Genomic DNA, 25395 nt, shown 5'->3' on the forward strand with positions numbered 1-25395 from the left:
GTTTCCCTGACCCCTGGTCTCCGCTGCGGTCACGCACGTTTATGTCGCAGTTTACGTCCTAGAGGCGACCTTGTTTCTAATGATGTGAGTCGCGCCAGGAACTGGCTCCCGGATGGATGGAAGCTGAGAGGGTCCTAGGAGTAGGGAGTAGAACAAGACAGTTCCTTCGATGTGGGCCCTGGGGGAGGGCAGGGAGCGGAACTTCGTGGATTGGCCCAGACTCCCTGTTTATGCAAATCTTATAGATTTGTGTGCAAATCACTGAGCCCCCCCCTTTTTAAACTAAACATATGTCACCAATTTGAGTTAAATGGCCAGACAGGAGGCCAGGCCTACTAATGTGTGTTAGCAGCTGGCATTGCCCCAGCAGGTCAGATCACGGGATCTGGAAGGCTATGTACGGAGACGTCATTAGATCTAACCCTTTGCCGTTAGCTATGGGGTGACCGAGGCCCACGGGAGGGGAACACGTCCTCAAATACAGCATCCGGCAGGAGTCCCCCGACTTCTCACCCCAAACCTGGGCTTCCTCTGGGGCTGCAGTCCTGCTGGATCAGGGAGCCCCCTGCCAGTGTTGTCAGTGAGCTGCTGGGAGGCTGGGGGCCTTTGCTGGAAGCTGAGCTAGAAGGAGTGATGGCTGTTCGTGCCCTGTTTCCAGGAGGGAGCTAGAGCCTCTTGTCACCCTGCGTTCCCTGTGGCACCAGAGGAAGCAGCAGGAAGGCTTTCAATAGCCTTGGGGAAACACACTTTGTTTCAAAGGCAAGTTGTTTTGTGTCCTTTTCAGGGCAGTTAATTGGCTTCCTCTGCTTTATATATAGTTTTCCAGGAATAGGCAGATATGCTTCTCACCACCAAGATATTAATACCCCAAGCAAAGCACTCGAAGGAAAACAACCACCAGGGTGGGACCATCAGGTGGGGAGCGAGCAAGAAGAGAGCGAGAGCGAGAGCGAGAGCGAGAGAGAGAGAGAGAGAGAGAGAGAGAGAGAGAGAGAGGGGTTCACTGCCAAGAAGGGAAGTACGAACGTAGACAAGCCAGGGCACTTTGCTGTGGATTGCGATGGTCTGTTTCATAAGCAGCGCAGAATCCTAGGATTTTCTGTGGCCCACGAGGTGACATGAAAAGGAGCTTCTGATTGTATTTTATAAAATGTTATAATTTTATATATTATTATCTGATGCTAAACATATCAGAATTCACTGGTAACTCTAGGAAGCGTGCTGGGAATAGTTAGCAGTCGTTTGCCAGTCACCTGGCAAGGTGACCCCACTTCCCTCTGCTAACTCACCATCGTGGCATCAAGAGGACACGAGACCGAACCTCAGTGATCAGGCCGTGCGGACGCTGAGCCGTCCCTTGTCCCTAAAATAGTGCGCAAGGCACTATTTTAGGAAGACAATCAGGGAGCAAGTCCACAATGGAAAATCCCTGGTTCTGTGAGCATTCAGGGTTGAAATAAATGTAGATTTATTTCATCTAGGAAGCCAAGGTACAAAGCGAAAAACACAGCCTTTATTGCTTAACTGGAAAATCTACTAAGATGGAACAAAGGAGACTTTCTTTTTTTCATTAAGCTAGTCAGGAAAGCTACCGATGCTTCACTACCAATGCTTTACTACAAATGCTTTAGTTTTGGGGGCGCCAGTCTTTGCTTTGATCCTGAGTGAAAACTTTGCAAGCAGCAGGTGAGTTTATCCTCAGTGACACCTGTCACATGGCTTTGTGTGTGTGTGTGTTTGAGTGTAAGCCCATAAAGGTGGGATGGGGGTTGTGTAAACACTGGGCGAGGTGGGAAAGTGGAGCCGTGGCTCGGGCGATGCTGGAGGACCCTCACGGACGTGGGCACAGCTGGGAGAGAGGAGGGAAGGTCTGGGCGCTGTGGATTGGGAGGGGGAAGAATGGAGACGGGGCATGTCCTGCCCTCCAGCATACACCCTACCCTGAGACATACTCTGCTGAGGGCGCACTAGGAATAAGGGGGGGCTGCGTTTTCTGAGGTTGCTGTACCTAGGGCGCGTGGGAGGCAAGAGGACAAAGGCTCCCAGAAAGGCACCGCCTGGAGATTGTTGGACGACACAGAATAGATGCCCAAAGTTTGGAGCAGAGGCGGGCTGAGCAGTGCTTACTGTGTGTAGGACCGAACTCTGGCCGTGTGGATGCAACGTCCTGCGTTCCATTAGGGCAAAAAGTTAGGGTTGTGACTGTAGATCTTACAGAATTCCTGTAGACTAGCCGGGTGACTGTCAGCAATGATTGGGAACCAGAGCTTAGGAAGGCAGAGACCTGGGTTCTCCCAGGACCTAGACTGGGTGGAGCGTGTCCCACACCATGGGGACCACTGGGCTACAGCTACTAAAAGTCACCTGGGGAGCTTTAAAAGCGCTGATGCCTGGATGCCATCCCAGCAGGACTAAAATACAGCAGAGTCTCAGGAGGTGGGAGGGGGACCCAGGCAGCTCATGTTTCAAGGGGACCGCCAGGTGAGTTAGGGGCTGAGAAATACCATGAGAGGCCATGTCCCCCCCAGTTCACGGGCCCCCAGAACTGGCAGATGTGACTTTATTTGCAATCAGGGTCTGTGCAGGTCAAGGGTTGAGTTCACACGAGAGTAGTGTGAGCCTCGAGTCCGATGGCTGACATCCTGGTGGGAGCAGGAGAGAACTCAGAGATGCACGTGGAGGAGGGGGCCTGGCAGACAGAGGGAGAGATCGCGTCATGACACTGGGAGCCAAGGGCCGCCTGGGTCGCCAAAGGCTGGAAGAGGCAGGAAGGATCCTCCCTGGAGCCTTCAGAGCGGGCACGGCCCTGCTGACGCTTCGATTTCTAACTTTGGGCCTCCAGGACTGTGAGAGAATAAATGTCTATTGTGTGAGCCTCCTTTTGTGGTCATTTGTTCCAGTGGCCCCAGGAAATGAGTACCGAGGGCATCTATAATACCTGACTCATGCGGCCTCTTTTTCTAAGGTGCAAACAGATTTATATCCAAAGACCCTCAAGCGAGGGGAGCAGAGCCCCTGCAGCCTGTTCGTCTGTGGAGAGCCACAGAGACTCAGATTCCCCAAATAAGGGGCACTTCAGGGGTTGTAAGGCTGCACGAGGCCCGGAGGAGGGGGCCCTTCGCTGAGAGGTGGGGACGTTTGGAGAAGAGCCCAGAGGGTGAGGGGGTGACCACCCCCCTTGGTCGCTGAGAGCGACTCTGCAGCGAGGTGACCCCAAAACACGGCTGTAACTGTGCCCTGTAACCTCCCTCTTGGTCATTTCCCCGGTGACTGTGCACCAGGAGAGGGGGAATGATGACACTGCGGGGCATTATCAGATTCTGGTTGTGAAATGACACCACTTCCTGAGGCTCACATGCTACTATGATGCATCCGCCAGTGCGGGGGATTGTTGGGGTCGGGTGATGAATGGGTCTGACTCAGGTCACCCCCTCAGCGGGCCAGGTGCGTCTCTGAGCCCACCCCACACGTAACCCAGTTCTGGAATCTGTCACTGGGACAGAGACACTCAGCAGAATCCCCACGTTGTTTCTCTGACACATGGAATGACCCAAAGGCTATTAGGTGGGAAAGGCCGAGTGGAAGACTCTAGAACAGCCTCAGAAGCATCGGGGCATCCCTGGGGGGCCTGCAGGGATTGGTGCCACTACCAAGGACTTGAAAGTCAGAGTTCGTGCATCCTGCCGTATTTCCACTTAACTTGCCGGTTCGGCCGGTGCAGAAGACGGGTGGGTTTTAGGAACCACCCAGTCGGGTGGTGGCTCCAGTGCGGTTGCTCTTCCAGGTGTGTATTCTCTCCGCGTCCTCTAGCGTCTGGTACGCAGCCATCAGGCTGGCAGACGCTTTTCCCTCCATACCTGCTGGTAACGAGCACGAGGAGCAGTTTGCCCTCCCAGCAGCCCTGGCGACACACCTTCGCTGGCCTGACCCAGGGAAACGTCACCCTCTATCCCTCTGCCACAGTCTGAGCCACGGGGCTCCTGCCGGTCTCTGTGCCGTGAGGGACAGGGCACTGACCTATGACATCGTGGTGACGCCATGCTGATCAGACTTGTGAGCAGGGACTGAGCTGGAGAGAAACAACCCAGACTCTGATAAGACCTCTGCGTGACAGAGGGTGGAAATCGATCCCACAGAAACTCAGGGGCCATTTATCTCAGTGAGCATTTTGAGGGGTCCAGTGCTCCAAACTGTGCCGGAAGGTAAGTTTCTACATCTTGTAGTTCCTCCGCTAAGAAGGAGGCACAAAGTCAAGTGGGGCTTTTTGGAGCTCGAAGGCAACAAACACTTCCCTTGGCCAGGTCACTCTGACCTGTTTGCTGAGTGACCCCAAAGGCTACCCGTTTGGGTGGGTCTCTCAGCAAAAGAAGGGTCTGCAGCAGACAGCTGTTTGCTGCCACTTCAGCCCCGTGATAAAGCGTGTTCTGTGAAGCTTGGTGTGTCTCTGACACGGGAGACTTTGTCACACCCCTGTAAATGAATCAGAGAATACGTCTCTAGGAGTCTGGAGTACAGCCACGCCGTTGTGTAGGTAACTGTTCCTTTGAGAAACAGCTTCCGGCTGGTTACAGGGCCGCGGAGATGGAGTCTCTAAGCCAACGTAGAGAAGATACTGAACACTGGGCCACGGGCCACTGTGCACGCCACCCCACCCATTGTGAACTGGGTGTTTTCTGCTCAACCCACCGGCACGCTGGACGCACAGGTTCCATCACTGGGTGCAAGCGAGACGTGCACTGTCGGACTGGAGCAGGTCCTGAGGCACAGGTGATGCCCAAGCAGGTGCCTCCCGTTCTCTCAGGCCCTGGTCCCCCCATCTGTCTCCTCTCTCCTCCGCCGCCCAGCCTCGTCGGGGATTCCCTACGACGGTTTACTGAGAAGGAGAAACTTCAGCTCCATTCTGCGTGACATGGTCACCCAACGATGGGTGCAGTAAGGCATGAGACTCTGCTGCTACTTCAGGGAGAGACTTAGCACGTCTTCGTTTGTATGAGGGATGCTTGCATTAGGTGAGATGAAAACATAGGTTTCCTACTGTCTTTACTTGGGAATTAAAAATGGTTAAAAAGTGTACCTGGCTGTCTAGTGCAAAGGGGTGGACTGCAGTGATTTCGTCCTGTGTCACTGTGCTCAGCTGGAACTGTAGACCCACATGAGGAGGGGGCGTGTGATGTGTGGAAGGTCGGGGAGGAGGGAAGCAGAGGCCAGAGCCCCCGAGGCTCTGAGAGACACAGGGTCTCCAGGCTGCTCTCCTCCCCGGTGAGCGTCAGTCAGAGCCGCTGGGGTGTCCACCATGCTTGCTCTGCCCCACGCCATGTCCAGTTGTCTTCCTGACGTGGCCAGCGGTGACCCAGGCCCGCCTTCCGCCAGCTCTTCTCTGCCATCCCCCCACCCACCGCCCCGTACATGGATGTGCAGGGACCCGGCCACTCTGGCCAGTGTGACCTCGTCCACGGGGGCCGGAGGGGCAGTTATCCACTCCCTCCCTGGGGCCTTATTCCTTATCTTTGATTTCTATAATCACTAAGAATTGTTGACACCCAGAGCTTGGGAGGGAGAAAGTCGCCAGATCCTTGCAGAAAGGACAGCAGATCTGGCCCTTCTAACGGGAGCCCTTCAGGAACGAGGTGACCCACCTGTTGGCCGCCCCGCGGGCTCGAATCTCAGTCTTAACTGTGCAGTTTTCATCTCGGTGACCCGGCCTTCAACGTGCACTTGTGGACGGAGAGGCAGCTGTGACCCAAACTCCGCCAGTCTGAGTGCTAGGACGGTTAGGAAATAAGGTCGTAGCAAAGTCTGTGTGTGGGAAGGATGCAGAGAGGATGCTCCCGATTACGTCAGCGGGTGGGTCATGAGGCCCAGATCTCAAGCAGCCCCTTTACCTGGAAAGTTAGCAGCCAATAGCAGAGCGGTGGGAGCCTCGGGGGAAATTGTTAGAATGTGTCTGCCGTCTCTAAAGGCCTCCAGGTAACCGTCTTTCTATTTTGACTCCCCAAGCACACGTTCATGGAGCTGGGATTGTAAAAACAGACTTCTAAGATGAATTTGGTAATATTTCTTACCTGAACCCCCAAACAAACAAACAAACCAGCCAGCCAACCCAAGGGCCTTATAAGGGTCACTGTGGAATTCTAGAACGTCTTAGTTCCAGAGATCCTTAAGTCTGGAACTTTCAGAAAATAAACTGAGCACCATGAAATTTGTCCATCTTTGCAGGGCAAGGGGACTTTTAGTGTGTAAATCATGGAGAGAATTTAGTCACTAAACCAGAAGCGTGGTGCTTTCCTAAGAACTCTGATAAAACCAGAGAATCTAAGTTCTCATCTGGGTGTTCCCAGAAGAGTTACTTACTCTCTTTAGGTCAAGTTTCTTCATCTCTAAAACAAATAGGCTGGGCTAGATCAGAGGATAAATTAATCTCCCGATGCAGCTCGAATCAACTGGAGACTTTGGGCTGGGCTGCGGTGGGGCTGGAAGAGACATCTGCCTGGAGCTTGTGGTTTAACGAGAACCCGCTTTTCAGACCAGGATCTTTGAGGCTCAGCTCCACCACTCGCCAGCTCTGTGTTCGAGCTTCAGTGCCCTCAATTTTAAACTGGAAATACTGTGGTACCTCCATGACATGGTGCTGGTGATGGCTAAATCAGGTGTCTATCAGATACCGAGAAGAGCGCCTGGCACCTGGTCAGAGTTCAAGGAATGTTAACCGTTAGGATTAGTGTTAGTGACAGTGTTCGTATTATTTATTCCCTACTTCCTGGTTCCCAGGTGCCACCTGTGCTCTGATGGCAGAACCAACTGCGTGCATTTTAGAAACAGTGATCCCCAATTCCAAACCCGGAGATTTCGCGTCAGTAGGTCCAGTTTGGGAGCAGGGATCTGGATTTCTGAAAAGTTTTTCAGGTTCATGATTACTGGTAGCCTTGTTTTGAAATCCAGGCTCTTACCAACATACCCGTGCGCGCACACACACACACACACACACACACGCATACTTATACACTCACACACTTGGCTAAACACTCTCCCACATTTGCGTCTCTGTAATAAAGTCGATTTAAAAACAGAAGTATAATTTGAAAGAGAAAGAACTCCTCAGTCTCGCAATAAAATGTTTCCTTGCTGGTACCCCTACCTCTTCTAAAGGGTTGCGGTGGCAGGAAGCGCCCTGTAGCACGGTGAGGAAGCCTTCATTAGAATTCTTCATCTGACTTTCAAAAAGGCTTCGGGAAAGGCTCTCTTGCAGGAACGCGGGGGACGTCCGGCATCTGGACATTCTTTCCGCGTGATGGCACACATCTGGCGCTCCGGGACCCGCGGAATATCTCCCTTCCAGTTTCCCTCCAGATGTCTGAGGATGTGAGAAGAGAGCCCAACGGGGAGAAATTTATCAAACTCGGACCAATTAAATGCTGCAGCCCAGCAGGGCCCTCGTTGGTTTGTTCTCGCGCTGCCCAGGCCTTCAGTCAGACAGCTGTGGACCTTTCCGTCCCATGCATTTTACACGCACACGCCTCGGAGGCCGAGAACCGAGTGAGCAACGGCTGCACACGTGCAAGTGAACATCCTGGAACAGACACAGTGGACGGTTATCTGGCTTCCATGGGACCCAAATTAAGCGAATACTATTCACATTCCTGCCCAGCTCGGCTGTGCCTTCTCAAGGTGCTGAAACTGAATTCAAAAGCCAAAAACATGCTGCCTGGGCTTAAAGAGCCACTGCCGATTGCAAACACGTGGCTTAGCAATGCGTGAGACGCTCTGGGGTGACGTTTGGGCTTGTTGATTCAGTGGGATAATCACCAGAAACATCATTCAGATCCCTCGCCCTTGCACACAAGCACACTTAAAAAACTTTGTTTTCTTAAAAGCACTAAGTAAAAAACCAAAAAAACTCAGATGAAAATGCTTAATGATCCTGAAGATGGAAACTAAATTTTGGATTTGAATTTTACCGACGTCAGTGGAAAATGCCACGTAAAGCAAGATGCTTGCAGTTAGGATTTCTTACAGTCTTGGGTGCAGTTTCTTAAACAAGGGAGATTAAGATCCACGACCATGAAGAGTCTGGTCAGGTGTCTTTAGGTCACAAGCAAAAAAGAAATCACGCAGGAGACATGTCTGTTCCATCAGTCAAGAGTGCTTGTGGGTGCCAGGCAGCGCCAAACCACGTGCTTGACTCAGAAAATAGCCCCAGGTGTGGACCAGGACAGGGGAGGGTCACAGATAACCTCGTGTCCCCTCCAGAATTCAGGCTGGAAATGCTTCGTTGCTGGCAAGTGTCCAAGTCCCTTACCTTTGCCAAGTGACTCTGGGCAGGACTGGTGGCCCTGCCGCGGGGAGGACATGGGAATGTGCTGCACAGAGATCCTTGAAGAGACTGCTGATGACCAGGCCATTTACTGTTCGGGAGTATTTTCTTTGGCTGTGTGCCATTAAAATAACCCCTGGCTGTAGGAGGCTGTGCGGATAGGGTGGGCAGAGTGCCGGGGCACAGTTTGGAGGGTCTATTTCCTGCTCTCCCCCTTCTTCTGAGATGACAGGTGTGCAGGACCCCACAGTGGGTCCGTCTGTCCAGGGTTCCCAGTGATGCCCACAGGTTGTCATCAGGAGCCGCTCTGAACTAAAGCAGGACGTAGCATGTGAGGATTTGTGTCTTATTACGTAGGCGATTTCTTTTCATTTTATTTCATTTCTCCCGACCTCCAGCGCTCGGAGTGGAGTCCATCACAGCTCCTGGCCACCGAGCGGGTTGAAGGAGGGCTCTCGGTTTACTACCCTGCAGTGAACCAGCCCCTAGTTCCTGAGGTTCTCCGAGCGACCTCTGTATCATCATCATCTTTTCTGTTTGATGTTAGCCATATTCTGAAACATTTAAGGGAACCCCAAAGTATTGAGACTCCTGGCTCTGCCTTTAGCTTTAGGTGAGAAAAAGAAATATTACGAGAATATCTTGTAATCACCTTCTAGTGTATTTAATGATCTGATTTATTGCATTTATTATAGTCATGGGCGACTTCACAGTTATATCAATAGTGTTTATCCAATTTAAAACAACTCAAGTCTTTCCTGTAACTGGTTAGCAGTTGTGAATATGTCCATCTCCCAATCTCAGTCCAGTCGTATACTCAGCAGCGATAGATGGTTCTAACTGCTTTTCCCCAAGCGCTTATCGCTGCGTTTACCTATGCAGTAAACATTTGAGTGTCTATTGTGTGTGGCCTCTGTGGCACATGTGCCAATCACTCCTAAGCCAGTTCACACGTGAACACTGCTCCCTGACACGCGCTGAGACCACTTGGTCCAAGCAGTTGTCAGACCCAGTGGGATCCCCAATCTGCCCAGCACTCGGGGGCACCGGGCACTGCTTATCACCTCCTCGAACTGCTTCCCTTGACCGCTCTGACATTTTGCTGTTCTAACTCTCTGCCGACTTATGTCTTAAATGTCAGAATTCGTCACCACGCTGCTCTTGGTCTTTTCCTCTGAAGCTGTCGCCCTGGCTGGGTCACCTCATCCCATATGCTGATGACTCCTGCATCTTTCTCTCAAGGCTGATGTTGCCATGGAGACCTGACCTCTGCCCCCACCCCACCCCCGGGGGATGCCTCTCAGCCTCTATCTGAGAATGATGTCATCTCTGCCCCAGCCCCCTCTCTTCCCAGGTTCTCCATCCCCTGGTCACCAGTGTCAGCTGATCCACCGTGGATCCTTTCGTGAGACAGAAGCTGCAGAAAACGGATCCACCTCCAGGAACTGTGTCAGTGTTGATCATGAGGGAGTGACAGAGCCATCCAATACCAAACACTGAAGGTTGGTCTAATATATTAGAATGATTTTTCCTGAAAAACATGAATCACCTTAGTTTGAGATCTTTCTGGAGTGACCGAGAAAGGATGGCATTAATGCCACTTTTTTGGCAGGCCACTGGGCAGTTTGCTTCGTCGAGTGACCTGTCCTGGGTGTCAAGGACGAGGCAAGTTTGGGAACCAATCACATCTTGTCCTGTTCTTGGGAGTTTGTCAGGCGCATTCAGCAGATGGAGATGGTGGGGTTTCAGGAGAATTCCTATCCGTGGCCTCGGTTCTGTGTCCCCAGAGCAGCCGGTCCACACTGCTTCTGGGTACAGGGTAACTGGGCTGTGCTGTGTCCCAGTGTCTGTGCCCAAATTCCTGCGGCTGCTGGAAACCCTCATCCATCCATCCATCAACTATAAATGAAGGGGTGACCTCCAATGCCACTCCTAGGTATTTACCTGAAAGAACTGAAACCAGGGACTCCAACAGGTACCATTACAGCCGTGTTCATAGCAGCCCTATTCACAGTAGCCGGAAGACGGAAGCAACCCAGGTGCCCATCAACGGAAGAGTGGATAAATAAAATATGGGATAAATATGCAATGGGATATAATCCCGCCACACAAATAATGAAAACACAATATGTATACAAAACGGATAAACTTTAAAAACATGCTCAGTGAAATAAGCCAGAAACAGAGGGACAAATACTGTACCAGTCCACTTATATGAAATATGCAGAATAGGCAAATTCATTGAGACAGAAAATAGATTAGAGGTCCCCAGGGGCTGGGGGGAGGGGACAGTGGGAACTTATTGCTTAATGGGTACAGAGTTTCTGTTTGGGGATGATGAAAATTTTGGAAACACATCATGCTGATGGTTGTACAACATTATGAATGTAATTAAGGTCAAAATGGCAAATTTTATAAATATATTTCACCAGAATAAAAAAGTACGTAATTGGGGGACTTCCCTGGTGGCACAGTGGTTAAGAATCTGCCTGCCAATGGAGGGGACACGGGTTCGAGCCCTGGTCCAGGAAGATCCCACATGCTGCGGAGCAACTAAGCCTGTGAGCCACAACTACTGAGCCTGCGCTCTAGAGCCTGTGTGCCACAGCTACTGAGCCTGCACTCTAGAGCCCGCGAGCCACAACTACTGAAGCCCGCGTGCCTAGAGCCCGTGCTCCGCAGCAAGAGAAGCCATCGCAATGAGAAGCCTGTGCACCACAAGGAGTGGCCCCCCGCTCGCCGCAACTAGAGAAAGCCCATGCACAGCAATGAAGACCCAATGCAGCCAAAAAAAAAAAAAAAAAAAAAAAAAGATCCACGTGCTGTAGATCTTCTGTTTAAAAAAAAAAAACAAACCAAAGACGCAATTGGAGGGATGACATTTACCACAATGGTTCTTAGTGCACACCTGTGAGGGGGAAGTTTCCAGGGCAGGAGCCAGGCCTGGTTTCACTGTAGCTTTGAAGTCCAGCCCAGAGGAGGGACCAGTGAGAGAGTTTGGAGCTGGGTCTCAAAGCTGAGCCCTGAAAGGCAGTGGTATCTTATTACATGGAGAGATCTTTTCATTTTATTACTCTGGAACTCAGGTGCAGAGTTGGTTAGTCCCTTTTCACTCTAAAAATGTGGGATTCTATCCCCTCTTTGTGGAAGGGGCAGAGATAAAGGCTGGCATGCACTGGGTGAGTGTTCCCTGGCGACAAGCTTTGGGACCAGCCTGGCTGCAGGACACGGTGTGGAGGACACACGTAGAAGCTGGACGTGGAAAAGCAAGTGAAGTGAAGGGAGGCCTTGATGCTTAGCTCAGAGAGTTGAGCCTGAGAGGCTGAAGGTTCCTGCGTAGGGCGGTGCCGTGGGGAGCGTGGACGGAGGGAGCCGGCCCCCCGGGGACTAGATGGGCACTTCCTCTGCAGGCTGGACTCTCCCGACAGCCTCACGGAGGTACACACGGCCTCGTGGCTTCAGTGCGGAGCCAGGCGCTGCCCATCCATGGGTTGTAGTTATGTTGAGCAGGGCTGTCTTTTCCACCTTGGCTTCTTCAGTTTTTTTCCTAAAAGAAATTAAAAAAACCAAAAAACAAAAAAGTACTCCTCCCCATTTCCCTTAAAGGACTGTGGCATCTTCAGATCTGGGTACTTGAAAGCTAAGGCTGATTGTAATTTCCGATGGACATGATGTGCGTTTGAAATTCCTTTCCACGTCAGATTATTAAGCCTGTCTTGGACTGAGTTCCTGGAAGTGTTTTTCATTAGAATAATGGTCCTCAGCTGAGAGATCAGAGGATCCGATACCCCAAAAGGGGAAACAGAAACAGAAACAGGGCATCGTCAAGTGCTCCCCAGGGGACTTCAGGGCAACTTGGCCAGAGAGAAACTGTCTCTTCTCCATGCTGGTCCCCGGGGAAATGGTGCTGGGTCTGGTGGGTGACCAGGGACTTCAGTGACAGAATCTTTGTTTTTTTACTGAAATCATGAAGAACAGGGAAATTGGGTTCAACCAGCCAACCAACCAACCAAGCAGCCGTGTTCGTTGTGCACCTACTGGCTGCTCATCCCTCTGTGGTGCCAGGAATCTGTTAATAAGACAAAGTCCTTGAAAGAGAGTAAAACTCACAGGACTTGACTCCAGGGACCAAGACGAAGCTCCAGCGTGTTTGGTGATTTTTCTTTTTTTCTGATCTAAATATGCCCATCCGTGTAATGCACACGTGCACACTTGGCCTTACCTACAGAGGGTTTCAGGTTGGCGGAGGAAATCCTTGTGAAATTCTTTTCTCCTCCTCCCGTCTGAAATTTGACTTGCTTACTGCAGCCTGTTAATGGCCTTGAGAGCGTCTTTAATCCTTAGCCAGGGTCTTTAAATATAATACATCAATAACAGGTTCACTTTGAACTCCTTGCTCTTTTCCCCCCGTACCCTGCAGGGTGAGGCTTGGAACTTTCAAGCCCTGTAACAGATTCTTCCTATTAAAGTGTCAAAACTCATAAGGCGCATGTCAAGGAATTCGTGCGCTTAATTTAATCTGTCTCCCCTCCCCCTACCCAGTTTCGTGGGTTACTGTTGAGGGCTAGCGCTCACCCTGCGGGTTTCTTTAAGCCAACACAACCGCAGGCCCTGAACCCCATGCACCCACCGCGTTGCCCTGAGGGTTGTATGCGGTGAGTTTGTTGCTCCCCGCCTGTCAGGTTGTTCCTGTTTTCAGTGTGTCCAGGAAAATCCTGTCAAATTCAAAACTTCCTTCCTCCCCAGACCTATCTTTGATCTGAGAAGCCTGGGCACGGACCGTCCGAGCAGCTCACTCCGTGTGCATTGGTGCCTGGAGCTCCTTTAGCAAGAATCCCAAGGCAACAAGGTTTATTTGTTCTGTCGGCCAGCTCGGTGCTGGATGGCCTGGTCCTTGCCTCTGGGGAGCCCCTGGATGAGCCCCGTCCTGAGGACAGCTTTGTCACCCAGGAGCCCTCCCCACGCTCTTGCACGCTGTGTGTGGTCGAGGATTTTTCTCCCCCGTGGAAGCCATGTGCACGGCTCCCCAGCTTCCCTTCCTGACACGTGGGAATAGCCACACGATTGCTCTAAGCTTGTGCTAAGTCATTGCGTTAAGTGGTGCAGGCTTGGTTCTCTGTTCAAATGAAATCTTTATTGCTCACCCCAGGCTCCCTTGTGTGGATGAAGGGATTTTTCCAGACGTCAGCCAACGGGGGACACTAATTACTGTACACGCTGTTCACTCAGAGGCTCAGGGATGCAGGTGTTGTCAGTGTTTCCTACCTTGGGCTCCTGAGGGAGTGAAGTCAGTAGGAACTCACTTGAGGTTTAAGGGGTTGGCCAGAGTTAACTGAAGGGGAACACTGAAGATGTCTCCTGACTTTGGAAAAGTTCCCCATGTTTCTAGACCCAAATAATCAAACTGCACAATTGGATTCTGTGATGTTACTCAGACAGTTTCCTCACTTGTTAATGATAGAAATTCACTTTGACAGTAGACACAACAAGGTCTCACAGGATGTTCTGGAGTCTCACTGGGGAGCAGTGACTAATGGAGGGGAAACTTTCACTTTTCGACCTGATTTCATCCTTGGCCTTGCTGGTGACCTTTGGCCTCCTGCCCACTCTCTCAGTATCTGTTTCCCTGTGATTGTGATAGCTACACAATATCAAAGGGGCCTTTACGTGTCATGAAGAACTTACGTGATAAGAAATATGTTTATACTGAAGAGCGTTGACAACGTCAGACTCTGTCTATACAGGATGTTAAAATGTCTTTTGTTTTAATCAACCGTGGTGAAAAAGCCAGTGTGTGGGTATCATGGAGACCCGTGGGCTTATGGGCTGACTGTGTTTTCCTTCCCCGGTGGTTACTTGGGCAGCGCAAGGTAGAGCTTGGTGCTCTGTATGCACGACCAGCAGTGGCATGAAAAGCAAGGGTCACGTGGTGCCAGGTCCTTCGGGGAGGGTTGTCTGTTAGCCCTTGACTGAGCTCTGCGAGGAGAGACGTCAGATGGAGGGCTCCTGTGTTTTTGAAACTGCAGTGAGCAGAGGGCCGTCTGGGAGTGAAGACTTTCCACAGTTTCCGGTCCTCCTGGTCTTTGTTATTCTTTCCCGCGTTCTGATTACAGGTTAGCCCTCCCCAGCGGCCGGCCAGCCAGGGGCTGGAAGCCAGGGAGTCACACGAAGGGGCAGCTGAGCACTTTAATTACAGGCCTGGGGGCATCTGGGATGTTTGCCCACTGGGCTCCCCAAACTGGCCGGCTGAACCGTGAAATTCATCAGCGGGAATTCCTAAACAAGGAGCAAGCGTAGCCATCAATACGGATTGACTGTCCATTTAGTGTCAAAATGAATTCTTTATTGCTTGCTTGAATAATCTGACTACAGGGTATTAAACCAAAGAGGGTTTCATAGATGCTTAATCATTAGAGTTAATTTTGCTAACATAAAAGTAATTTGTTAACAGAGAAGACAGCAGAATTTTTTTCGATAAAAAACTGAATGAAAAGATTACTGAGAGCTTTAGAAGTAAAGATTTTAATGACTCTAAGTAGAAATAAGTTAGAATACATATTAAAAAGAATCTCCTGTTCTACAAAGTGAACATACACAAGGGGCAAAAAGAAGTGATGACAGCTTCCTTGATATAAAGGGATTTCAGCAAATCACTGGAGCTCCGATCACGGGAATAGCGTTCTGGGTGGATCAGAATATTGGTTCCATCCTGGGCGCCATGTTTCTAGAGGGATGTTACAAACTCAAGAGCAAAAAGAAGGGATGAGATGGTCGGGGGCAGGTCTGGAAACCATCTCAGGTAAGGAGGGGTTAATGTATTTATTCTGGAGGAGGCACAGGGGATGTGAGAGATTTGCCTTCGAACATGAAAAGACTCTTGCAGGGAAAAGAATGGACTTTTTTTTTTTTCAAGGGGGGAATGGTTAACATTTCAGAGGGAAAATTCCTTTCCATATGAGAAATATCTGTTTAAGAATATAATTTTCCACCTCTGGCTTGCTGCCTCCTGAGCACGAGGGCCTGTGCACTGGATACTTAGGCAGGGATGCTGGGGAGGAATGACTCATGTCCTGAGGGGCCGTGTGGATGAGATGACAGGAAGGCCCCTCTCTTTGGATCTAGGTTGGGGTTGGCTGTCCCCTGCCTTCCTGTCCCCATTTTCCAGAAGCCCTCATCAAGCCTGCTCCCGTTACCCATAGTATTATTATGATGAAGGTTTGATGAGCAGTAAAGGCTAAAATTTTAAAGAGAATAAAATCACAACCCATACAATTTCGAAATGAACACGTGTCAAAGATTTCACTTAACACATTAATTAACGACAGATTCACTCAATGTGACCACTGGTACCACACGTCTGGAGTTAGATAAGTGATGAAACGAATTCACAAACGAATGCAGAGCTGGCGGAGCTGCTTAGTATCCACAGGGCGATAATCAATTGCATTTCACTGGGTACAGTTTGCATTTCTATGGATAGGAATAAGTTGCATCAGTTTTCTACAAGCTAACCTTTACCTCTATAGAGCGAACTGTCTAGTCAATGGCAAACATCCCCAGAGGTGTGTGGGGCATTCCATTGGAAAGATGGCCAGTGATCTCTACTGCCCACTTCAAAACCTTCCACAATTTTTTCCTACATGAGTTGAAATAAGAGAAGTTCTCCCTAGAGTGCTTGGCAGATGGTAAGTGCTCAGTAAACATTATCTATCATGATCATTGCTGGTTTTTTTTGCCCAAGTCCTGGGCAGACGATCCAGCTGGTGGTTGATGTGAGGAACTCTTGGATCAAAGTCTGGACCACCAATTTTTTTCTTCCCTTTGGAAATAGACACACATCAGACCAACAACTTTCATCTCTCACAGATCAATGCTTTTTATGTTAGGAAATCTTTTTTTCTAATGTGTACACAAAAAAACTCCTTTTCCTTGATCCCTTCCAATTCTCAGTTCCCTATGGTAGGAAAATTTCTCTCTGACTCAAATTTGTAGTTAAGTGTAAGAAAAATTCTAATTCTAATTCTAAAAATTCTAAATCTTCCCTCCATTAAGGAAAGAACAGTTCATAAATTTCAACTAAAGTTCAAATGATAAAGTTCAGATTTAGTCGTCTCAGCAAATTGAAGCCAAACATCCATTGTTCTGAGTAGCTGGACATTCAAACACAGACACAGGAATCATGTAAGTTAGCAAATTTGCCTTTATATCTGTCTGTCTGTCTATCTGTCATATAAAGGCAAGTTAAACACTCACACAGGTGAGACTTGCCATGCCCACCTGAGTCCTACATCCACGGTTCTGAACTATCTCTGTATTTTGAGACACTGTTGTTCCTTGGAACTACGGTTCACAAGTGACTTGCGTCCAGCTGTTCTCAGACATCCAGACCTGGGTCAGGGAGAGGCTGAGCTGGAGGAGAGACAGAGCTTGAGAGAGCATGGCTGTGGCACAGAAACCACCCCTACCAAGAAATTCGGTCTGTTTCCCATACTATCAAGTTATTCCGAAAGAAACTACTGTTGACTACGATGGAAATATCCCATTACTAAAAGAGTAAAATGTTTGTCTGTGGAGTGAAACAGAGCTGACCCAGCTAGATGGCCAGGGGCAGTACTGACCATGGTCTCGCCTCGAGCGCCAGGCTGATGAAGACTCAGCTTTTCACTGTCCCAGAGGAACAGAATTGAGACTTCCCTTGTAGAGTTTTTTGCAACTATCTGAAGGGCAGGAAAGCACTGCCCTTCTCCCCTCTGGCTCCAGCCATCAGAGGTTCATGGCCCGTCTCACTGCTTACACAGGCAAAGCCGGAATCCCTCCCCTGGTGACCTCAGGGGGACATTGGGAAGATCCTCGAGCTAACTGTAGGAATCTGTAGGAATAATAGATAATCGTTATCTTCTAATATTTAAAATGCAAGATAATTAAACTCTTAATAACCAACTTGTGGTTTAGGACTTAACGTATCCTATAACAATATTCGAATCATGCTTTATGTGTTGAAAATTTTCACTAAAGATTTTCAGTCAAAAACTTGCACATAAAATTTCCTGGGTCCACGTCTAATGGACCTAGAGGCTGTCATACAGAGTGAAGTAAATCAGAAAGAGAAAAACAAATATCGTGTATTAACGCATATATGTGGAATTTAGAAAAATGGTACAGATGAACTTATTTCCAAAGTAGAAATAGAGACACAGATGTAGAGAACAAACGTATGGATACCAAGGGGGAAGCAGGGGGGTGGGATGAATTGGGAGATTGGGATTGACATATACACACTACTATGTGTAAAATATATAACTAATGAGAACCTACTGTACAGCACAGGGAACTCTAGTCAGTGCTCTGTGGTGACCTAAATGGGAAGGAAATCCAAAAAAGAGGGGATATATGTATGCATATGGCTGATTCATTTTGCTGTACAGCAGAAACTGACACAGCAGTGTAAAGCAACTATACTCCAATAAAAAAAAAGATAAACAAACTACAAGGATGTATTGTACAACACGGGAAATATAGCCAATACTTTATAATAACTATGCATGGAGTATAACCTTTAAAAATTGTGAATCACTATATATTCTACACCTGTAACTTATATAATATTGACACCAGCTATGCTTCAATTAAAAAAAAAATGTCCTGGGTCCATGTCTAAACTAAAGTCCATTGCTACGTGTGTCAGGTGAAGATCTGTTGATGGAAGAATCTAGTTTACTGTACATTCAGGAACCGAGTGTGTGAGTTTGGTTTGGGGGTTACTTTATTTCACCCCCTCACTCCACTCAGCTGCACATGAAAAGTCACAGGATTAGTTTCTGGGTGTGGCTGAGGGCCCACGGCCTCTCTGCCCATGAATCAGGGAACCAGGGCGCTTTATTAGATTTGCCCTAACCTCGTCCAGAGGGATGGTGTGATCGCGTACATGCAGCAGACGCCGAATGCCAAAAATACTTCCAGAAGTGCTCTGGGACTCTGCCATCTCCCCAAGAATTCAAGACATCTCCATGTTCTTTGGTGAACGGTGTTTATTTACTGTTTCAGGCCAGTGACAGCTCTCTCAGTGCCTCTCCTGGCCTCAGCTCGCTCTGTCCTGCCAGCTTTCCATGTCCCCCCATCGGCTGTGGTCTGCAGTGCTGAGCACGGAGCATCTGGGTCACATAACTGTTTCTGGTGCCAACACACGTTTTCTTTCCCGTTTTATCTCTGCAGTAAAGAAGGGAGATTGGCTGGTGAACGTGTCCTGGTCTTTCAGGTTCTCCTCTGGTTTCATAGTCCTTGTAACCCGGGCGCCCCAAACTGAGTGCTTTAGTGATTATGGTAGGATGACAGCTTTATCCTAACCTGTCACTGGACAGTCACGTTTGGGGGGTGTTTACGCACGCAGGGCTGTGATTGAAACAGGGGAGCTCAGAAGGGCCTGGAGGAGGCTCGGTGTGAACAGGCAGTGCCGCCCGAGTTCCACTGCCACAGGGTCAGCTCCACGTGATGTCTGGGCCTGCAGGGCACCCCCGACCCCAGCCTGAGACCCCCGTGCAGTTGACCTGTGGCGGGATGCTGACCGCTCTTCGGTACTTGGCAGGCCTTACATTCCTTTTATTTAAGTGGTGTGTGCACATTTTTGGCGTAGCTATTTATGAGCACGCTTATGTCTCAGTCACCATGCTTATTAAAGACACAAATACTTTACCTCTTAGCAAAGATGAAAATAGTTTTCACAGATCTCCTAGCAGGCAACACCACAGCCTCGCCAATCCCTTTCATCTGCAGATTTCAACATAATAAAGTATCGATCTGGGGAACAGAGCTTGTTTCAGTGTCACATTCCGAAATGTATAAAACCAGATTCACCAGGGCGTCCACCTTGGGCTACTGCGAATGCCCTTGAGGCTTTGTGGAGTGATATTGGAATAGAAAGCGCTGGTGGGGTAAGAGAGACATGAACCTCCAGGGTGTGAGATGCTTTACTCAAGAGCAGAACATCTTCCTATCGGTTGCCTGGTTACTCATCTTGATTGGGTGTTACACTGATCCACAAAACTCTCCTCTGGCTCCAATGCCCTGAATGGTCCTGGTTCCACACCACAGCCTCATAGTCAAAGCTCTCCTGGTGCCAGACCCGGCCTGAGCTCCAGGGTGGGAAGCTGGCTGCATCTGAAGGTGTGGCTCTTGTAAGCATCTGATCCCTGCCCCCTCCCCCACTCCAGTCTGAGAATCTTTGTCTTTCAGCTGAAATGTGCAGGACATTTAGTGTAATTACTGGTATAATTGGGTTAAAGTCTATCCTTTTACTATTTTTTTAAATCGTCCCCCGCCCCCCCCCACGTGTTTCTTTTCCTTTAATTGCCCTTTCTTAGGTTAATCTTTTTAAAAATTCATCCCTCTCCTATTAGTTCTTTAGCTGCATACCATTTTACTGTTCTTTTCGTGGTTACCATAGAAACTGGGACATCTTTCCTTGACCCATTAAAGTCTAACATAAATTAATTCTTTCACCACTTTCTGAACAAAGGGATCTTAGAACGCTTTAACTCCATTATCTCAGCCTATGATAGTGATGCTCTTGGCTAGGGATGCCTGGGGCGCTCACCTGGGCCATCCTACCTGCAGCAGCCTCCACAGACATTTCCCTGACCAGGATGCAGTGATGTGGCTGGACCGGGCCTTGTGGGTCTTATGACTGCAGGATGCACCTCAGCGACAACCGTCAGGGAACTTTGGGAAAAAAGATTCATGACTCACAGGTCCTGGAGGACACACAGCATACCCGGGGCCACACATCGAGGTTGGGGTGGAGGGAGGGAGGGAGTGAAGATGTGGGGCTCTGCCTTTATTAGGGCCCCAGGTGGGGTGCGTGAGGTTTTATGGGTTCACTCTTTATTGGTGAATTTAAAGCATAAGAGTGGGAATCGGGGCACAGGAAGGGAGAAGAGGGGTTACTTGAGTGGTCACTTATCCGGGTCACTCAGGGCCTTCTGAGAGGGGACCTTCCTGGGTGGGCGGCTGGCTCCTTATCTATTTGGTTTGCTAGTAGCCAAGTCGTCTGGCTGGAGGTCCATTCATTCGAGATGGATGCCTTTGAAGTGGATGCCGGGCAACCAAAAGCATAATGTCAGGCCCTCACACCACATCCATTTACCCACCCCCCTTTCTTTTGTGCTCTTGCTGCGTGTGTTTTAATTTTATGCACATCTAAAACCCTTCAGGGCAGAATGACTGTTTATTCGGTTGGTATTGATTTCTGTTTCCCTGCACACCCATTGCTCTTGGTGCCTTCCTGCGCCTCTGGGGTCCGCCTAGGACAATGTCTCTTTGCTTCCGAGAGGTTGCTGAGCACTGGATCCAGTCAGGGATGGAGATGACCCAGGAGCTGCCTGGGATCCAGTTCCTGGAGGCTGGTCCATTTCTGGTTCCTTCTTGATCTTGGGTCAGCCTTTCAGGATCTGTGTGGACAAGCTGGCTGCTTCCCAGGGCCTCTCTCTCCTGAGACTGAACTCGACGTTTTGCCCCCAGCACCATGATTTGCAGAAATCTCTGCTCAGCTTCTCGGCCACTGCCTTTGCTTTTGGAATTGGCATCTGCCCACGAGGAAGAGCGGCCCCCAAACCCACAGCTCCTCTGGGGGCCTCCCTCTTCTTCTGGATGTGCAAATTCTCGTGGTTCTGGTAGCTCACGTTCTGCTCCAGCTCTGCCACGTAGTGGCCGTGTGAACAGGAACAATTTACCTCTGTAGGCCTCGGTTTCCTCATCTGTTACATGGGGACATGATAGGAGTTTAGGATTATTGGGGCACAGAGTACACCCTCAGTAGGGGGTAGCTGTGTTACTGGTGTCGTGTTGTTAGTTTTGTCATGGGCTTGTTACCACAGATTTAAACTCAGATACTATTGTAGCCATGGAGATGAATCTTTTCCTTTTAAGTTTTGTTAGAACCGGTAAAGGTGTTTTAAGACTGGATCTTCTCACCTTCTAACCTATGCAGGATTTATGAAATCATTAATCTGAGTTCTTTCATATCCCTTTTCCCAGTATCATCGCCGGAGAGCCCGCGGAAGCTCCCTCTCCTTGGAAACTTTCTTGGTGCTCCCAGCAGTGGGACCACACTCCGCTTTGGGTGCTACAGCACTTGCTTCCATCCTGCACAGGGAGCTGAGAGTTTATGTGCATAGCTTACTGCACAAAGATACCAAAAACTCAGAGCGGGCATGTGGGGATCATGGATATACGGCTTTATATTCCCCACCAGCTTTCCCTGCAGCACGGTGGCAGTGTGGGGTGGGCTCAGAACAGGGATAGAAGAGAACTGGAGTCAAATCCTGTGCCTGTTAATTATCCTGTCTTGGGAATGAGGGCATAATGGTTCCTACTTCTCAGGGATGCAGTAAGGATTAAACAGTAGCTCAGCACAGCGATGGGCATCTACGAAGTGCCCAATAAATAGTAACTATAGTTCAGGAAGTATTGATTGACAAATTAATAGGGACACCTGAGATTTTGGCCATCTCTCTTCAGGGTCTGTAGCCTAAATGCCAGCTTCCCTTTTCCCAGATCACATTCACCAGATGCTCACCAAAGTGAGCACGTGCTTAGCCGAGAGCCGCTCAGGAAGAACCCCGCAGACCTGGCCTTGCTCTGCTGCCCTCACGCCCCGTCACTAAGCAAGTGCCAATGAATCAGCGAGGCAGCCTCACGAAAACCACACGGGCCCGGAGGAGCCTCTCATGTTTAATACATTGCAGACCCAGATAAATTAAAAAGATAAATTAAAGCCCGCAATGCCATTGCTTTTTGAAGCCCTTAAAAAGTTTTTTCAACCATGGGGCGAGGAAATATGGTTTAAAACTAAGGGACGCATTAAACACGACAGCATCTTCTTACAGTTTTTCTGATGACTTGCACCCATCCTCAGAGTATCACAGGCATTTTCGTTTGTTTTTCCAACAAGAAAAGAGAAGAGAAGAGAAACCTTGACAATAATAAACAGCTTTAATTGTCAAATGTGTCTTAGATCATATTTATGTGTAGAAACATCCTGGCAGGTGGAACAGAAACCTCCTGGGGGGATGGATGGTGGATGAGGGGTGGAGTTGCAGTGTAGAGGGAGGAGGGGACCCCATTGGGCAGCTACCTCTGGACTTTTCCACGTGAGGCTCCCCTCGCAGCCTCAGACACAGTGGGCTCAGCACAGTCAGGCCCGTGGCTTCAAGCACACGCTGCCCAGGATGGCGACTTGGCTGAAACGCCCCCAGACCTGGAGAGGCGCCTGCTTCCGCACAGTATTAAAGGTCCCCGAACCATGCTGCTTCCGGATGGGCCGTTTTAACTTCCACTGCTCCCACCCCTTCCTCCACGGCCTGCCCGTGTATCTCCCCTCCCCCACCCAAACCTATCGGAGCTGCAGCCTCATATGGACGCGGTCGTGAGCTACACTTGCTGTCAGATAAATGAACAGGTTCTCTGCTGCTTCAGGTCCCAGGGGCCTCCCCTCTCTCTCTTCAGCTTCCTTTGCATTCCCTCGTCTCCAAACACAGGGCCGGCGTGAGCAATGGGACAGCTGATGGACCAGAGGACAACAGCTAGGACCCTCCAGATCACGCTCCTTCCCTGGACATCGGAAAAGGGAGTGACAGCAGAGGGAACTTCCTAATTCCCTGCCTCTGCATGTCTTTATAGATGTTTCCTGGAGCTGCTTCCCTCTTTCAGCCCCTCCTCATAGCCTCTGTGTGCAATCCTGGAGGAGCGCTATCTCTCCTCCACTCCATCCAGTTCAACCCCGTCCAGTCCAATTAACTGGAAACCAATCTGATCCGCACTGGGAGCCAGTCACCAGGGGCCATTTGTCTCTGCCTTCAAGAGCTCAGTGAACTGCTATAGTAATTTGTTCCTATAAATTTACACATTGATTTTAGAAAACCCGAAAGCTCGAGCAAAGCACAAAAAATGAGAAAAAAAATCACCTTTAAGCACACTCAGAGATTCCACCTTGATAATTTTACTATGTACATGTAGGTGTGTATATAGTACATATACACACACATTCGGATTCTGTGTTTTAGTCACACTTTGCCTTGCATCTTGGTCTGTCTGGGTATTCCCTGCTTTCCAGTGTCTGTGTCCCCATCGGCAGCCGCGGTGGACGCCAGCGGCGGCTGTTTCCCCCGTGAACGTGTTGAAAGGCTGATGCAGAAGTAAATCGTTACCTATGGTCCGTTCATCTTTATCTCCTGAGGCTGAGTCCACAGTAATAAGAAGGACTCTATTTTCATTCCCGGGCGTGATGCCCGTCCACGGGAGACCCGCCATCCCTCACGGCCTGGCTGGTGGGAGGATCACCCTGGGCTCTGAGACAGAGGGTTAAGCAGTCAGGTCAGAGCGCTCTCAGAAACGCAGCCCCTTTGCAGAGGGTCCCGAAGCCTCTCCCCAGGGGGCAGGCAGTTGAGAGGAGCCTTATCTGTCAGAGCAATCATCAGAAGTTGTACGTTTTCTGCACTACAAAGGCGCTGCTTTCTTCTCTTCGGCCCTGACAGGCGCTCTGGAGATCAAGACAACTGTTGGCCACAGTTCTGAAAACTCCAGATAAAGGCTTTGATTTGTTAATTAAATTTTTGCTATCTGCATGTGATATCTCAGCCAAATTGTATCCGCTGCAGGAACAAGAAGAAAGTCCCTCACTTCAAAGGGGCGCCCACTCGGTGACCTGTAATTATGGAATTTACTGTGGGGTTAGCGCTGTCTGGGGCGCACCTGCCGCCCTAGCGCCCCGCACACCGCCCCCAGGCACAGCGCTGGTGCTGCGGGCGCCAAGGTGCCTGGCTCCGCGCAAGCGCAGAGGGGCCGAGCGGGCACCTGCAGGCGCGTCGCCCGGCCCCGCCCACCGCGCGCGGCCCCGCCCATGCCAGTGCTCAATGAAGAGAACCGGCCTGTTTATTGACATGAGAGAGGGGTCACACCCTGGCTGCTGGTTCCAGGCACGTCTCTGCCCTTTCGTTCCCTGTGGGGCGGGGACTTCATTAAAGGATATTTAGGGGTCCCTATATAGGGCTGTTTCCCCAGGGGAGCACACTCACCAGTCAGCACTGGCGGCTTTTCACAGGAGTGCAATCCAACGCCGCAAACCGTCTATAGGGCCGAGTATCTACCGTGTGGGGTAGCTTCTCCTCTGCTGTAAACAGAGCAGAGCCTGGTTTTGAGATTCCTTAAGCAATTCTGCAGGTCTTTCTGGTGGACTAACCCCAATGCAGGCTTTGGTTTGACTAGTTTTTTAAAATCTTCCTTCCTCTTTATTTTTAAAATTCAAAGTTGGTACTGTAATTTTAAATATGATACAGAAAAAATCTCCCTTCAAGCCATTTAGGATAGATGCACAAGTACAAACTGGTCAAAAAGTATGAAATTCGATTAAGAAAGAAATTTGGGGTCTATACAGCTTTCATGGAATAGACTGGAATGGATTGTTTCTCCGAGGGAAGAAGGCCTGGTTGTTTTGACTCAGGGTGGGTCTCGTCATGACTGCAGAGCTGGTCTTCACGAAGTGAGGGTTCACGCTGGGAAGAGGAAGTGGGGGAAGAAAAGAAACTGTCCAGTGACCACGTGCTGCATTAAAGGGTACAGTCTAACGTGAGACACATAGATGTTGAGCTGTTGATCCGGGTCTGAAAATGCAGGCTTGCTGGTCATCAGGCGAGATCTGCCCTCTCCTCTCTCTCTCACCATCACCCCATCTGCTCCCGGGCTCTCTGCAGAGAATCTGCTTTCGTTTGCTCTTGTATGGCTTCTTCTGAAAAGTGGCCTCTGGAGATCACTAGTGGACATTTCACCAAGAAGGATATTAATGGTGTCAAGCATGTTTTAACGCAGACCTTGTCACTCGAAGTAAGAACCTTTTTAGAAACCACAAACTCTTTGGTATCTCTTTTCCTGGAAGCCTAAAAGAGAAGACACAGCACCAGGTCAACAACCACAGAATTCACGGCAAGGAAGAGAACCAATGGAAAAGCAGCAGCAGCACAGGGAAAGGTGTGTGTGTGTGTGTGTGTGTGTGTGTGTGTGTGTGTGTGCGCGCGCACGCGTGTGTGTGTGATTGT

The sequence above is a fragment of the Phocoena sinus genome, chromosome 14 (genome assembly GCF_008692025.1).
Source record: "Phocoena sinus isolate mPhoSin1 chromosome 14, mPhoSin1.pri, whole genome shotgun sequence".
NCBI classification, from domain to species: Eukaryota; Metazoa; Chordata; class Mammalia; order Artiodactyla; family Phocoenidae; genus Phocoena; species Phocoena sinus.